The sequence below is a fragment of the Anser cygnoides genome, chromosome 10 (genome assembly GCF_040182565.1).
Source record: "Anser cygnoides isolate HZ-2024a breed goose chromosome 10, Taihu_goose_T2T_genome, whole genome shotgun sequence".
Taxonomy (NCBI): domain Eukaryota; kingdom Metazoa; phylum Chordata; class Aves; order Anseriformes; family Anatidae; genus Anser; species Anser cygnoides.
The window spans coordinates 6726202-6740823 of record NC_089882.1 but is presented as its reverse complement, the minus strand read 5'-3'; the positions used below and the strand labels follow the sequence as shown (position 1 = coordinate 6740823).

The 14622-nt window shown below is 43.7% G+C and overlaps 1 protein-coding gene across 10 annotated transcripts in view; it reads right to left on the bottom strand.

The window, feature by feature from the left end:
* The window catches only part of FOXP1 (forkhead box P1), a 371023-nt gene that overhangs the window by 290892 nt on the left and 65509 nt on the right, over positions 1–14622 (bottom strand). Inside the window, exon 1 of one of the 10 annotated variants that reach the window (XM_048070127.2) lies at positions 10469–10956. The exons of 8 other annotated variants lie outside the window; for them this stretch is intronic. The gene's annotated coding sequence lies outside the window, so the exon portion shown is untranslated. Of the gene's footprint in view, positions 1–10468; positions 10957–14622 lie in introns of those variants that run through there. One more of the 10 variants, XM_048070108.2, reaches the window with a different exon arrangement.

Sequence of the window (14622 nt, the reverse complement as noted above, 5' to 3'; positions counted from 1 at the left end):
CCTTGGCAGCTGCAGCCACCCGGGTGGGGCGTGCCGGGATGCTCGGGATCCCCTCCCCGCTGCACATGCACGCACACAAGCAGCAATTTAATTAATAAAAGTAAAAATGAAGTACTACATGTAGCAGCAAAGTATTATTAAAAGCTGTAATGTCTCAAAGGTTCCTATGAAGTCATGTTCTTGCAATTCGCTCCTAAGAATTTAAAGACAAAATTACATGCTTGGTAATACTCCGGGGAGCACACTTTTCTATGTGGCCCATTGTTTGTGTATGATGCATGGCTTTGAGAAAGTGGCATTGTTAGAGGGACTATAAATCACAAAGGGGAAGTTTGATTTTTTTTTTTTCTTTATTTAAAAAAAGTCTTGTTCCAGACAGGGCTTTCCTCAGCTGCAGTTTTCTGTTTGTCTCAGAGAATGAACCAGCACCAGAACCACAGGCGTGTGCCGGGGGTCTCGAGCCGCTCAGACGATCATCTCACTTCTCTGCAGCCTCTCTGGAGGAGCAAGCATACTACAGCTGGTACCGCAGGTTTTGTATCGCTAATTCCAAGAGAACGTTTATTTTTCTAAAGATAACTCCTCAAGATAAAATCTTGAATATTCAAGAGCAGCTCTAAAACTCCTGCACCGCCTTTTGCAAAGTTTACCTGGTGTGGTTTGCTTTCTTAGTTTTCTTCAAGCGATCTGTTTTTAGTGTGGTTATTTACTCTTAGGTGTATTATTTCTGAACTTGGAACCAAAGTGGGCTCCACGCACTTCAAAAGCAAAGAGCAAATGCCAAGATCATTTACTACCCACACATACCCACCCCATCCTTCACCCAGCACACATGAACTAGCTAGTGGCCTGCCTCCCAGAGCAACCACAATAAAGTTATTGCTTCGATGAGGCAGACGTATTTTACAACTCGCAGGAGCTGGAAAGTCAGTACTCCACAATACTGCCCACTTTAATTTCAAACTTTAAACCAACCAACAACAACAAAAAAAACACACAGCCCAGGACACAACAAATATCACAATGAAAATATCCCACCAGTTGGAAGGTAACTCCTTGCTAAGACCACACCACACAAAGCAATTTGCAAGGCAAAAACCACCACGTTCTTGAGGGCCAAGAACAAATGAAGAGATGTCAGCCAAAGTCAGAGAGTTTCCAGGCTCTGAAAGTCCAACCAGGCACCACTGGAGCATGATTTCCAGAGGTGGCCAAGCACTCAACACCACCTGCTTAGAGGACAGGAACCCCAGAGCACAAGGCAACTCAACTGAGCATCATCTTCCCTGAGGGGATGCATCCCAAAACATAGATCATGTGGTTCATGCCGTGATTAGGCAAGACAGATCTCTCACGTTCCTATGACCTGCTCCATACGTCTGTATTTGTGTTTTATGCATTTCTTCTACACACCTACTCATACATACCAAAAAAAAAATCAAATATTTATTCTTAATGCGAAGAAATATTCAACTTTTACAGCAAATCTGAAATATCCGCTGTCAATACCTTAATGGGTGCACAAACATTCCCAGCATCCCAGGATTGCCACTTGAGAAACCAGAGCTCTATAAATTAAGTTTCCCTGACACTCCATCCTACATCACTGTATCTTCCAGTCCACGCAACTTCTGTCCTACATACGCCTGGGCCCTGCTCACCATGTTTTTGAGTACGGATGCTTTCCTGTTACAGCATATTACGACTACAAATGTATTTTACTTTTTTTCTTCTTCCAAACTTAGTTACAAGCTAGTAACAGGTTAAGCTAAGTGGCAGACATCTAGGCAGACACCCCTGCCTCGACTCCCAACTGGCATAAATCAGCACAGCTCCACTGACTGCAGGAGAACCAAGGAACTGTGTCAGTTTATACCAACTAAAAATCTGACCCCGTTCATCTGATTTGTCTCAAGACAGTCACTACATTCAGAATGTAAGAAGAATAAATTAGCATGGATTAAGCCTCAGAAAACCTGCTTAGGAAACTTGACTGTGTTAAAATACACATACTGACGTTAACATCATTCACTCATAATTGTGCAGCTTAGTAAGTCGTATGGTCTAAATACTACTAACTAATAGGATCGGTCCAGCACTAGTTATCCCTAAATATAAGAAAAAATAGCTTTTCTGTTTAAGAACCAAGTGCCTGCAAGTTTACGATGGCTGACTTAAGAAACACATGGCACATTCCTCTGCCAAAACATCTGCCTCCTTCAGGAGAGCTGACTTCATCCAGCGCTGGTGGAAGGTCTCTGTCTGCCTTATTCTTATAGCACGAGCCTTCGGCTGCCAACAGGGCACGAAGGAACTATTTATGCTCCATAAAAGGCCTGGACATGGCCTGGAATACATGCAGAAATGAGAGAGCTAAATCAAGCTAATTATTTTGAGAACTTCCAACAAGAAACATTATTACAATAAATTCCACGTGTTTCTCTCAACTTCTGCACATTGTGAAGGATTTCCCGTCCGTGTGTTCAAAAAGGCCATCATATGGAAACAATTACAGTGCACAATCTTAAACTGACTGGTACCAATGCAAGGGCCGTTGACCCATCTTTATGGGCATTTTAAATAATTTATGTCCAACCTGAATGCAATCTGCTCTACATGACATCTCTGACCCGAAGCGTATCGAGGTTTATGTTGGGTTTCTTTAACAATCCACCCCTGCCATGGGAAGATTTGATCTATACCCTCATGAGATGAGCTCCTCACTACCGGGCACCAAGCCTGGGCTCCAGCACCATTTTACCTGCCATGAGCCCCCAGGCTCTGACGGACCCTCTCCGAAACGAGTGGAGGGATGTGGGGAGAGGTAGCACCAATCCTGCCCGTTCAGTTAAGCATGGGAAGGCAGTGACCAAGGAGGCACTTCGGACCTTCTGCCTTCACCTCCCAAGATGACGTCTGTGACCACAAGCTAATCCACCCCGAGCATGAGCTTGACTTAAATCAAAGTGATTTGAATCACTGATTTTAATCATGGCTCATATCAGAAAGCAGGAAACATGGTTTAAATCATTGATTTTAATCTTGTTTTACATTTGTACTTTTATGTTTATTTTCTTAAAGAGAGATTGATTCTAATTGGTTAGCAACTTAATAAAATATGACCTTTTCATTGCGTTTAACTCTTCTTCCTGTAAGCAAGACAATAAATTAGTTTCGCATTCATTTGCATCCCGAAGTTTTAGGTTTTGAGTATGTTAGAAGTTACCAACTAATTAAAATACTCTTAATTTTGTTATTTGCATCCCTCTTCCTTGGTTGAAAAGTAGAACTGCAACAAAATGCAAAAAACATTTCTATTCATTACATGACAATTACTTAAATATGCTAGATACATCATAAGTTCATGCAGTTATGCATGTAAAATATTTACTTAATATGATCTGTTGCAAGAACATGGGATATATTAGGAACTCGGTGGTACCAGATCTCACCTTCTCACACCTTTATTTTATTCACGGATTGGAAAAGGAGAACGAGGTTTCCTGTCTTTTCAACTCTGTGCTAGCTTCTCAGTTTTTAATCGAATCAGCAGAGGGATTCCTCTTACCGTTCTGCCCCATCTCAATGAAAACAGAAACCAAACTCTTCGTTTACAGAAGATGTCATCAGCAGCTAAGGCCCAGCAATTTTAACATATTCAAACATAAGTGAATGAGCTAACTTCAGTTAGGTGTCTGGGATTACTTTCTTTAAAATGTCAACATAAAAAATACTTCATTTAAAAAAATATATATATATTAAATTGCAGGTTTCAGTATTACCATTTTGAAATTGCATTTTACAAAGATTTTTAACCGAAAGCTTGCAGCATTTAAATAAAGGTAATATTTAAAAGCTGTCTGAAAATCACCCATTTCATCCTGCCAATTTAAACTGTAGGTCCAAAAAGCCTCCAACTGCCTAAACACGAAGCAGGAGATCACTTTTTATTGACTGTACTGGTAAACAGAAGACACACACACAAACACACACCCATCTCTCAAACTTTAAGGAGCTGCTACAGCTCCAGAGATAGTCTGAAAAGCGGAGGGGAGCTGCTTGAGCCCGGCCCAGGCAATGCAGCCAGGCCAGCAGCGTTTTGGCCACCACCACCACAGGAGCCACCATGTTGTTAGCCCAAAATGGAGGCCACGAGCACAGCCCTCGCTGGCCAGGCCGCGTGACAGGCCCTTCGGCCTGCACCGAGGACCAGGGTGGCTGCGTGGCCCCACGGGTGACAAAGCCACCTCCGCGCCACACCGGCATCGCCAGCTGCGGGGAGGCCGCCGATTTATAGTGGTGTTTTGTGAAATAAATAGACACAAGTTGAAACGCAGCTGTTCGGCGGCTGAGGAGCTGATACAGAGAGCTATTTAAGTGACTCCTCACACGTCAAATACTTTAACTGAAGACTGGGGCCTGCATCAGGGAGCATTGCTGCCCTGCTGGGACACCCATGGGCAGCAAGCGTGGTGGCAGGATAGGGACAGGGACGGGGCACATGGCAGTGCTTCACCCACTGCCACATCTGCTCTGAAAAGCCCCAGCGTCTGCACCCTGCAATTCAGCAGTTCAGCCGTTCCTGCCTCCAAACTCAGCTTCTTGTGTTACAGCCTGCCTGAATCCCCATAAAAGAATAAAGAATAAGCTGAAGGGGAGAAAAAAAAAAAAAGGGAGCAGGGAGGAGAAAGACAAGAAAGTCGCTCCACTGACTGCAGCATTGCTACCACACGTAATTCAAGGACTATAGCCGGTATGAAGCAGAGAGTGGGGGGAGAAGGATTTTTTCTATCCTTTTCCTTCAAAGAAACTCACCAGAAATAAACTGGTATCCCAATGGCAAACACCCAACGCATTTACTTTTGGCAAACCTAAATAACAACAGAATAACCCCAAATATTGCAAAGGAATGATTCGTAGAACATGTGGTAAATAAAAGTTTTACAAATCCCTGGAGCGTTACCACCAACACTGAATGTGGCATTTCTTTCCTGAAGAATTTACAAATCCAGACTTTCAACAGAAGATTTTTAAAAACAATAATTAAAGTCTGCCCAGTGAGTAACAGCCATTTGGGTGTTTCCTTTGGACTTCACAAAAAATTACAATTACATATAAATACTCTCTAAACATACATGCGAGCTCAATCAGGAGGGACCAAAAGGGAAGAATAATACAACTCACAGGCAATTAGTTCAGAGAACATAAATACATGCTATTCTGTACACCTTTAAATACAATCTCATAAGTTTATATTTTATGGTAATTTGAGATCCCAATTTGACAGTCTTGTATGCACCACACACTACCTCCCTATAAAATACACACATAGAAAGGTATTCGTGTTCTTGGTTAAAGCCAGATTAACAGAACAAGCCCCTTTCCAAAAAACGCAACTTAAAACAGAAAAAAACAGTTTATAATAAGAAGGCCGTTTTACTGTTTATTTTATAATTCTAAGCAAATGGATGTAGCATAAAGCTATGATTATTTTCCTGCAGTCATAATATATGTGATTTAGAGTATGTTTAGGGAAAATGTTAACTGAGACAGAAGTCTGTAAATGGATAAAGAATTAGGGCACAAAAATGCAGCACACTTCTGCTAAACCATATACAGTCTTCTGTGTAACTTTATTTACTGTTCATAGTTCACTGCAAATGAGTGAAGCTGTCTCTAATGCCATACAAATTTGGATATCAGCTGTCCTATGCAAATTTGACTCTAATTACGTATGCATTACTGAGCTATGAAATAAGTCAGTGTGTTGTGGTATGTGAATACACATCCCGCTCTTGTTTTTGAGCATAATAGTTTTCAGTGTCTGCTGAGCGTTCATATCCTGTGGACTTTTCCTTTTTTTTTTTTTTGCTCCCCCTTCCTCTTTTTTTTTTAAATGAGACTCCTTTTCTAATTAAAAAAAAGGAATTAAGAAAAGACATCATTCTATTTTTTAAGCCTGTTTTAAAAAGCAATATAAATTCCAGCTACAGGCAGACCTGAAGTAAGAAGGGAAGACTGTATTTTATATTGTATAATGAATTAGCTTTAAAAAGGTTGAAAAATAAACAAACAACTACCCACAACATTTTTGTGAGCTCATTATGTACTAAGCAAGAAGTAATTTTATCCTTATACCCACATTTTATGTTTTGGGCACTTCTATTTCATGTCCCTTGACACCTTTTCCAATAATCCATCTACTTTATATTGGAAAGCCTCACATGAATAAAACTTTACGGCACTACAGGCATTTAGCCTTCCACTGACATTCCTGGCCTGTTCAATTCTGCAATTCAATCAAAATCAAATCTCAAAATCCTCTTGTCAGCCAGCACTGCTTTCATATGCCCGAGCCCTGTGTAAGGATAACTGCATCCAATCTTTCCCCCAAGCAGTGCTTATATTGTTTTATTACAGTTCAATGAGTGGAGTTCAAAATTACATGCAGCTGCCTACTACTGTGGTCTGTCTGTGTTACGCATGGACACAAGTATTGCCCACCAGGCTTGAAATCATTCACTTACTGGTCTGGCAAGAGAGGCTGTGAACACTTCATTGTATGGAAGAACATCCTGCCTGCTAGATCTAAAGAGGGTGATGTTAGCAGATCAGTCCCTTTATAAAAGGATTGCGAAAGCCCTATGAAATGCAACTCAAACGCGCTCAATGTTAAGCATGTGGCTACTGCACATAAAAGCAAAGATAAACCTCAACATGCACTACTCATTCTCGGAAAGCTTGTGAAGGAAGATAAAGGACTGGAGAATAAAAGGCATCTTACAGAGTTTTTATATGTGTTTTAAACGACGAAGCTTCATTTCGACAATTTTTATCTTTTCTCCCCCCCTCCGTAATCTTTGCACTGAAACAAAAGGACGGAACACAAAGCTAATTAAATACAATTTAATCAGATGAACAATGCAGTGACTCAAAATCCAGTAGCTTAAAAACTCCTGCCAGCGATAGCTCCTGTACAGCACAGCTGTAGGGAGAGATAGCATCAAACCCAAGCAGGATTCCAGTCTGGCACTTGCTGGGGGCCAGAGGTACAGCGAGTGTCAAGAGGCTCCCTCCCGTGCTACCAACAGGGCTAGGGAGAGGCAGGAGCCACAACCCGGAGGAAAGCGGCCCACACTCACACCATGCCCGGCCAGGCAGCAGCAAACTTGCCCAAAGCCGCTGCAGCACCGCTCTCATCACGCACGAGATTCTGCCGGCAGCAGGAGCGGCGCGATGTGATGCTCCTACAGGTTAACAGATCGCCCTCCGCATTAGCGTTTGGGGATGGTTTTCACTTAGCTTTCCATCAGCATTTCACAGTATTACAATGACCAGAATCAAAAGAAGAAAAAAAGTCTTTTATCAAAGGCTATTCATCAAATATTCTACCATGACTAAATTCTGTAAGACTAGCAAGTGAGAAAACAGAGGCGACATGCAGTTAGACATCCTGCCGAGAAAAAGCTCTCTTGGAGATGAACCCCATTACCTTTCAACACACGGGTCTGAGAACCAAGCTAACCACACAACAAACCGCTGACCTATTACAGCATCACAAAACTGCTTGTCCACGAATCAAGCCTTCATTCCCTTTTCAAAAAAAAAAAGAAAAAAGCGCGCTCAGCTGCTGTGCAAGTGCCTACGCGTTGATTGTGCAGAAGCAAAGCCCGCCGTAAGGCTATCCAGCCCTTGGTACTTCTGATAGCCTTCATTAAAAAGTGGCATGGATTATCGCATGTGTGCTCCATACGCCTATTAATCTATTCCTACGTCTACTTGGACAAAGGCTGGAGAGAGAAATCTGGAAATCAGATGGCAGCGACTGTCCCAGAGACACCGCCTGCCACCTCCAGTACAGAGGCGCTCCCCCAGGTCAGGCATTAGGAGACAGCCCACGGAACAGGATTTGAGCTCTTGTTCCTACCAAGGGTTCGTGGAGGGCCAAATGTCACGTCTTATGTCTCTTTATTTAGGCCATGCTGATACAGTGACACGTTTGGGAACAATAACTGAGGGCATCCGGATTGCTGCCATTTCAATAACCTCCTTCCCACCCAGATCCACCTGTGACACTGCCCGGCACCAGGCTGACACTTCCCCAGGAGAGGAGGGTCACGGTGTGGGCACACCGAACCCCAGAGGAGCTCCTCCACAGCTCCCCAGATACCTCACACACTCGGAGCTGAGCACAGACGTTTGGCTTCTGGGGAACTCAAGCACTGCGAGGCGCTTCCTGCGCACATCCACCAGCCCCTGGCACGGGGAGGTCCCTGGGCCACCACGGAGCACACCTGGCCAGCAGAGAGCAAACAAAACACAAGCAGCAGTTGACAAGGGGAGACTCCGTGCGGAACGGCAGGTATTGTCCCTGGCAGTAGGAACGGCACGTCAACATTACCAAATCCAAAATTCGAGGCAAATCACCCGGGTGTGTGCTGGGGCTAGGGGAAAAAAGAGTCTGACTCCACATGCACATGTGTAGGAAGTGACAACACATCACGTCTGCCTGCCATCCGGAATATATTTGGCAGCCTATAGATAGAAAACAAACGAGATTCATCTAGCACACCGGAGCAAACGCCGGCGCTCGCAGCACCTTTGCACCCTAATTTTTGCTGCAAAGCCGGAGAGGTGCGCGCCGAGGAGCCGCGGCTCCCAACCGCCCCCTTTATCGCCACCATCGCAGTATTTACCGTAACACATGTGACTTAGTGAAGCCCTGGATTAATTAAATGAACTCCTCCATTAATCAATCAATCAATCCAGCACAGAGCAGTTGAAATATTGAATTACTTAAGACCAGCATCTTTATATAGGACTTTTAAAGGCCTGCTCTGGAAGACCTTATCCTCGATAATTAAATTCTGCCTCACGTGGAGAGGAGCACAAGGCAGCCGGGGGAGGCCCTGCTGTCCACAGGCTGCGAGCACGAGCTTGGTGCTGCCCCATCCGGGGCATCAGCAAGATTTTGTAGGAGCAGATTCCCCCAAACCATCCTTGGAAGCAGCCCCCCTGCTTCCCAGATACCAACAGCAACACCTCCTACTTGTTCAGTCAGGACCGCTAATCAATTAATTAAGAACAGTAAGATCAGGATTGCTCAGTCCTCAGCAGTGGCTCACATCCAGCTGGTGGAGTGGGAACAGAGGGCAAGGAGGGAAGAAGTGCTGGCACTCTGCAACACCTGAATGCATGCTTAGTAGTTGCAAAACCTGTAAAGTCAGTAAAGGTTATCTCACTTCATACAGGGGGAAAGTTAGGCAGAGAGAGCTGAAACACGTTGTCCCAGGACGCGCGGAGAGCTGGTGAGACTGTCAGTAATAAGAACACCGACCTCCCATCAAGGGGACCGCTTTCATCCCAAAAGCCAGGCACACAAACTGCTAATGCTATCGGTTTTGTCATCGGTGGGTCCACCTGAACCAGTATATTGGGCCACCAAAATTGGAGGGATGACTTCTATGTTCCCATCTTCATATTTCAGTTTGCATGAAACTAGTGCAGCTACACCCATCCATGGGGGAAAGGACAAGAAATAGAAATAAAACAAAACACCACTGATTCCACGCATATAAGCTGTTCCACATACTGAAAAACCCCTGATGTAAGAAACCTTTCACATAGCATGAGAATTGCTGTTTCCCTTGGACAATGAACTGAGGAAGCTTCACAAGGCTCGCTATCAAGAAGATTGGCCTACAACAGCTACACGAAAGTATCTACTCGGATCTACTTCTGTCCACAGGAAATATTTATATTTTAGCTATCCTAGCTGCAGAAGAATGACAGAAGTCATTGTAACCTCCTATGTGCCTGCTCTCCTGCCTCCAGCCCTCCTCACCACCAGCACGGACCCTGCCCCGATCAGCAGCCCCTAAAGCGCACCAACTTCCCGCACCGCTTCTGCCAGGCACAGAGGGAACAGAGCAGCAGCCTGGAGATCTTGGACAGGACAGGACATACAGGACCCAGAACCAAATAAAGTACAACAATATGAACGCAGTGTTCAAAAGTAACTATTCTTTTGGCAAAGACAATAGAAGAGGAAAAAAAAAAAAAGACTTGTTACAAGTCCTAAATGTAGGAGAGCACAGCATGGTAACATATTGCCGCGCATCCTTCATAGAATTACATCCAAAGCTATATTAAAATAATGTTAAGGTTGCAAAAAACAGGCAACAAAGTTGGCAACCTCAACAGCTTACCCATACAATCTTTATTTGCACCTTCGGAATAAATTATGATCAAGTCTTCGATTACACAATCATATTTTATTCCAGGGGATTCCCACCTAAGGCGTAGGTATGAAGTGCCTTTTTACCCCTGTAAAATCCATTCTCCTAGTAGCACGTATCACTTCTTAGCACAGACCGTCCAGTACAAAACCACCAGGCTCCTCCTGACCGCTCCCCCCGTTCCCTCCCTGAGGTTTCAGAGTTTGTGACGTTACTGAAAGTCTCTTCACCTGTGTTTGCAGGGATGGCTGATGGCATCACGGCCACTTCGCTGGCGGAAACCCCGGGAGGAGGTGAAACAGAAGCTGCTGGTTTGAGCTACCCAGCAACTCGAGGCTCCCATCTGAGCCCACCATGACTCACAGCCTTGGTAGATGCTACCAACCCCCTGTGCTATATGGACGGCCCCAACTGGCCTCAGCTGCGGCTGCAAACCCCAGATCACTTCTGCAAAACTGGCCACAGGTGTCTCATGGTGGGCACGCCGAAATGAGGAACGGGGAACCACGTGGCAAGCTCAGAGTGCTTGGGTTTGGATGACGTGCCTGAGCCAAAACAAGGCTCCCTGGGAAGAAAAAAAATAAAACAACAAACTACATAATCGTGTCAAGAGAGTTTCACAATGCACGCAGCCGGGAGGCTCGGTTAAGGCAGCCTATGCCACCTTAACGCTACCATCTCCCAAATCTTAAGTGCCAGACTGTACCATCTTGAAGGTTGTTTCTAGATACATCTGTTTTTTAATATATGTCACTTCTCGAGAATTTTTTATTCTATCTTTAACAAGTGAGAAGTGAAACAACAACAAGGAGCAGCAGGGGGTGCAGAAAGGAGACGACGTGACCCCGGCTTCGGCCAAGGAGAGCCGCGCACCGCCTGTCCCGCAGCCTCTCGCCGAGCAGGGCGGAGGCTCAGCTCCAAATTGTGAAGAGAAGCACACACCAACAGCCGCAAATCTGAGGTTTCCCCTTGGTGGGACCACGAACAGTACCCCAGCACCCTCACACACCTGGAAGTGCCCTGAGGACTCCAGGGACCCCAAAGCAACGCGCGGCTCCCACTGCTCCTCGGGGAACCGCTGCACCGAGGGGCCACCAGTGGCAACCCCCAGCGCCAGGAGCGGGCACCCCTCGCCCCGAGGCTTCGTTTTGGGCACGTTGCAAGTTTTAGAGAAAGTTGCAGGTGTCATTCGCATGAGGTGGCATATCTCAGTTCTGCTAAATACCTAAACGGTGTTTATCGTGCTGGGGAAGGGGCTGTGCTAACACGCAGAAACCGCCAAGTGTCATGTTTTTACCCTGATCTGCGACGTTCTCCATCCTCCCCAGTAATTTGCACTTTCTTCTCTTTCAAAGACTCCCATAAAAGGCTTTTACAGTCAATACGCAGTCTTATTAGCACCCAGTATATATTCTCTTTTACAAAGTACGTGTTTACTTTGACTTCCCCCTTGCAGAACCGGGAAATACACGACTGTTGCCATCTTATGGAGCCGACTTTTAGCGTCAAGTACGGTTCTGAACCTAGAAACAGGTTATTAAAACAAAAGCGCAATTTAAATAAATCAGCAAAAATCAATTCAGAAAAGCTTACGCTGCAGTTGCCATGACTAAAGAGAGCTGCGAAAGCCAAAAGGAAGGAGTTAACCTTTGTTGAAACAGCATCAAACAGTACTTGCTGCTCCGGTTATTGCTGTACCGGTACCCGCTGCAGCAAACAGCATCCCTCGGTGACGGAAGAGCATCACCTACAGACCCATGGTTCTCCAAGGGTCAACCCTAAAGCACTGCCCTTTAAACGTGGCTAACAACCAGCAGCAGGTACACAAGAAAATCTGGTAGATTGAGCAGGAAACTACAGAGAACTATTTCTGAAATGCAAATGAGCCTCTGCTACTTTCATTTCATTACTGCCGCAGCACTGTGCTGAGATGAAGTTTCCATCTGTGATTTTCAGGACAGGATATCAGCCATTTCAGACAGCATCCGTCGGAAACTAGATAGACAAGTTACTCAGTTTTTTTTTTTTGTTATATAAAAACACTTAATATCTATCAAGCCTTCCCTCGGACAGAGCTTATGGGAGATAATTCAGCACTTTGGGGAACGATCTTGAAGCAAACAAGCAGCTTTACCAGCCCCCCCCTTTTCATTTTCTTTAAGGAGAGAGTTACGATTTGAAGTGGACTACACACTTTAAAGGATCGTTTTGACACGACCATGCTAAGTATCTATCTTTTACGACTCCTTTGAATACTCTCAGCTGGAACAAGTTAAATGCTTTGTGGTGTCAGGCCTTCAGGTTGTGAGCAGAGGACAATAATTTCTAATCTCCCACTGAAAAATTCAGGGGCTCATGGATTACTTGTGGAAATCTTTGCCCAGACCCAAGAGACAGTACATCCAGTGAAATTATTTCGAACACTTGTTGTTTCTTTTTCACAACATTTTTACCATCAGCCACGCGAATTTTTCAGCAAAAAATGCTGAAGTCAATGATGATGCAATTAAGGCTTTGATTACATGATGACAGCAAATCGATTTTAAAGCAGATTATATCAACAGTTGGGCAAAAGGAGAGGCAGACATTATGGAAATCAACCCCTTAAATATCCTTAAGATTCCATAACCCCAGAGAGCATCTTTAATTCACCCTCTTTTATTCCAGATGGTCTCACAAAAAAAAAAAAAAAAAATCACCCTAAGTTATCACATTCTGGTAGCCCATGATAATGCACTTTCTATGACACGATGTTAATATGCATTAAAAAAAATAAAAATAAAATCTCCCCCCCAACCCCCAACTGCAACTATTTCCCCACTTAAGTGACATTTGCAACAACACACGTTTTTAGAGAGCCACGGGAGGAAACGTATCACTTACTGCCACGGTCTGCCACTGGACAGGCATCGCAACTGCCTGCTGAAGTCAATCAGAGTTACACGTAAGTATTTAGGAGCAGGATTTGGCTTCAGACACGGCATGAAAGCAGGAATAGGGAACTATTGTGCTGCCTGTTTTCTCACAGCAGATCCCAACTAGCTTTGGCTATGGATCCGGCACCGCGAGCCAATTTCAAGAAAAAGAGACTTCGACCCTTTCCTTTCTCTCCATTTTTGTAATCTCTTGCAGGCACAACTGCTCCAGCAAGCAGCTCCCCCCGCCCAGTATTTGCACTAAACCACTGAAGGACTTTCTATTATAATGCTATCTCATTGATACAAGATTACTCCTGAACCACATCAAACCCCGCGACGCTGTGAAAGGCAAAAACGCTGCCTCAAGAAAGAGGCACAGAGTGGATTATTTTAGTCTCGTTATCTAAACAGCACTTTTAGATTTATGTAAAAAGTAATGCAATGTTACAGTACGTGTTCCTCCCCTGGGGGCAACTCAGTGTCTATACGGATTAAATGCACACGCATAAACACTTGTGATAGCTAATTATATTCCCAAAAACACATGATTCTTACCATTTCTTAATCCTACAAAATAAAAACACTTCAACATTTTTTCAGATAATAAACAATTTTATCTAATGTCTTTGAAACTCTTCAGAGATTTGCACCTGAGAAACAAAAAGTGTTAAAACTCCTGCCTCTTTTAACTCTATTTTGTAAAAGATGCATACATGCAAAAGCCCTAACAGAATAAAGCACTCGCCACCTCGTCTAGTTGCAAAGAACATGAAAGAGCAACCAGACATTTTTATTCGAATGAAATTATACAAAATTTTTATCTTTTTTTTTTTTTTTGTTCAGCATGTAAAACCCCACCCTGTAATGAACACAAGCTTAAAGCAATCTCTTCCAATGGACCATTTTACTCATTCTACAATTTCTTACCCAAATTACACAGGTATAATTATTTTGACACTGTAATGAAAAGAAAATGGGATTTGGGCACTGTGGGTTTATCTAATAACACTATTTCTTGCCAGACTTCACAGCACTGACAATCACAAAGAGCCCTGTCCATTCTAATAGGAAATATTTGATTTTACTGTAGGAACATTATTTATTTTCACCAACTTGCTATTATCAGAAAGGATATGATAGCTGAATAATAAAAATGAAATCAAGAAATTCTGGTGTTTCAAGGCTTTATTTTTTTCTGCTCTCACTTTTGACATTTTCTTCCCCTGGAGAGACAAGATAAAGTGCTGTCATAAATGGGTGACTTTTCTTGTCAAATGACAGATTTGATTCTCCATGGCAACCACAAATCAAGGTGCTAGTCTGAATTAAAGCTTCTCTTAAAAGGCGTCTTTATGTTTATAAAATGAATTTAAATTAAATGGGTATTAGGTACAGTTTTTTACCTCAATTTATTTATTGACTAAGGAGCTCTGTACTGCGTGGAGCGTATTTGCATTTTAAGGAAA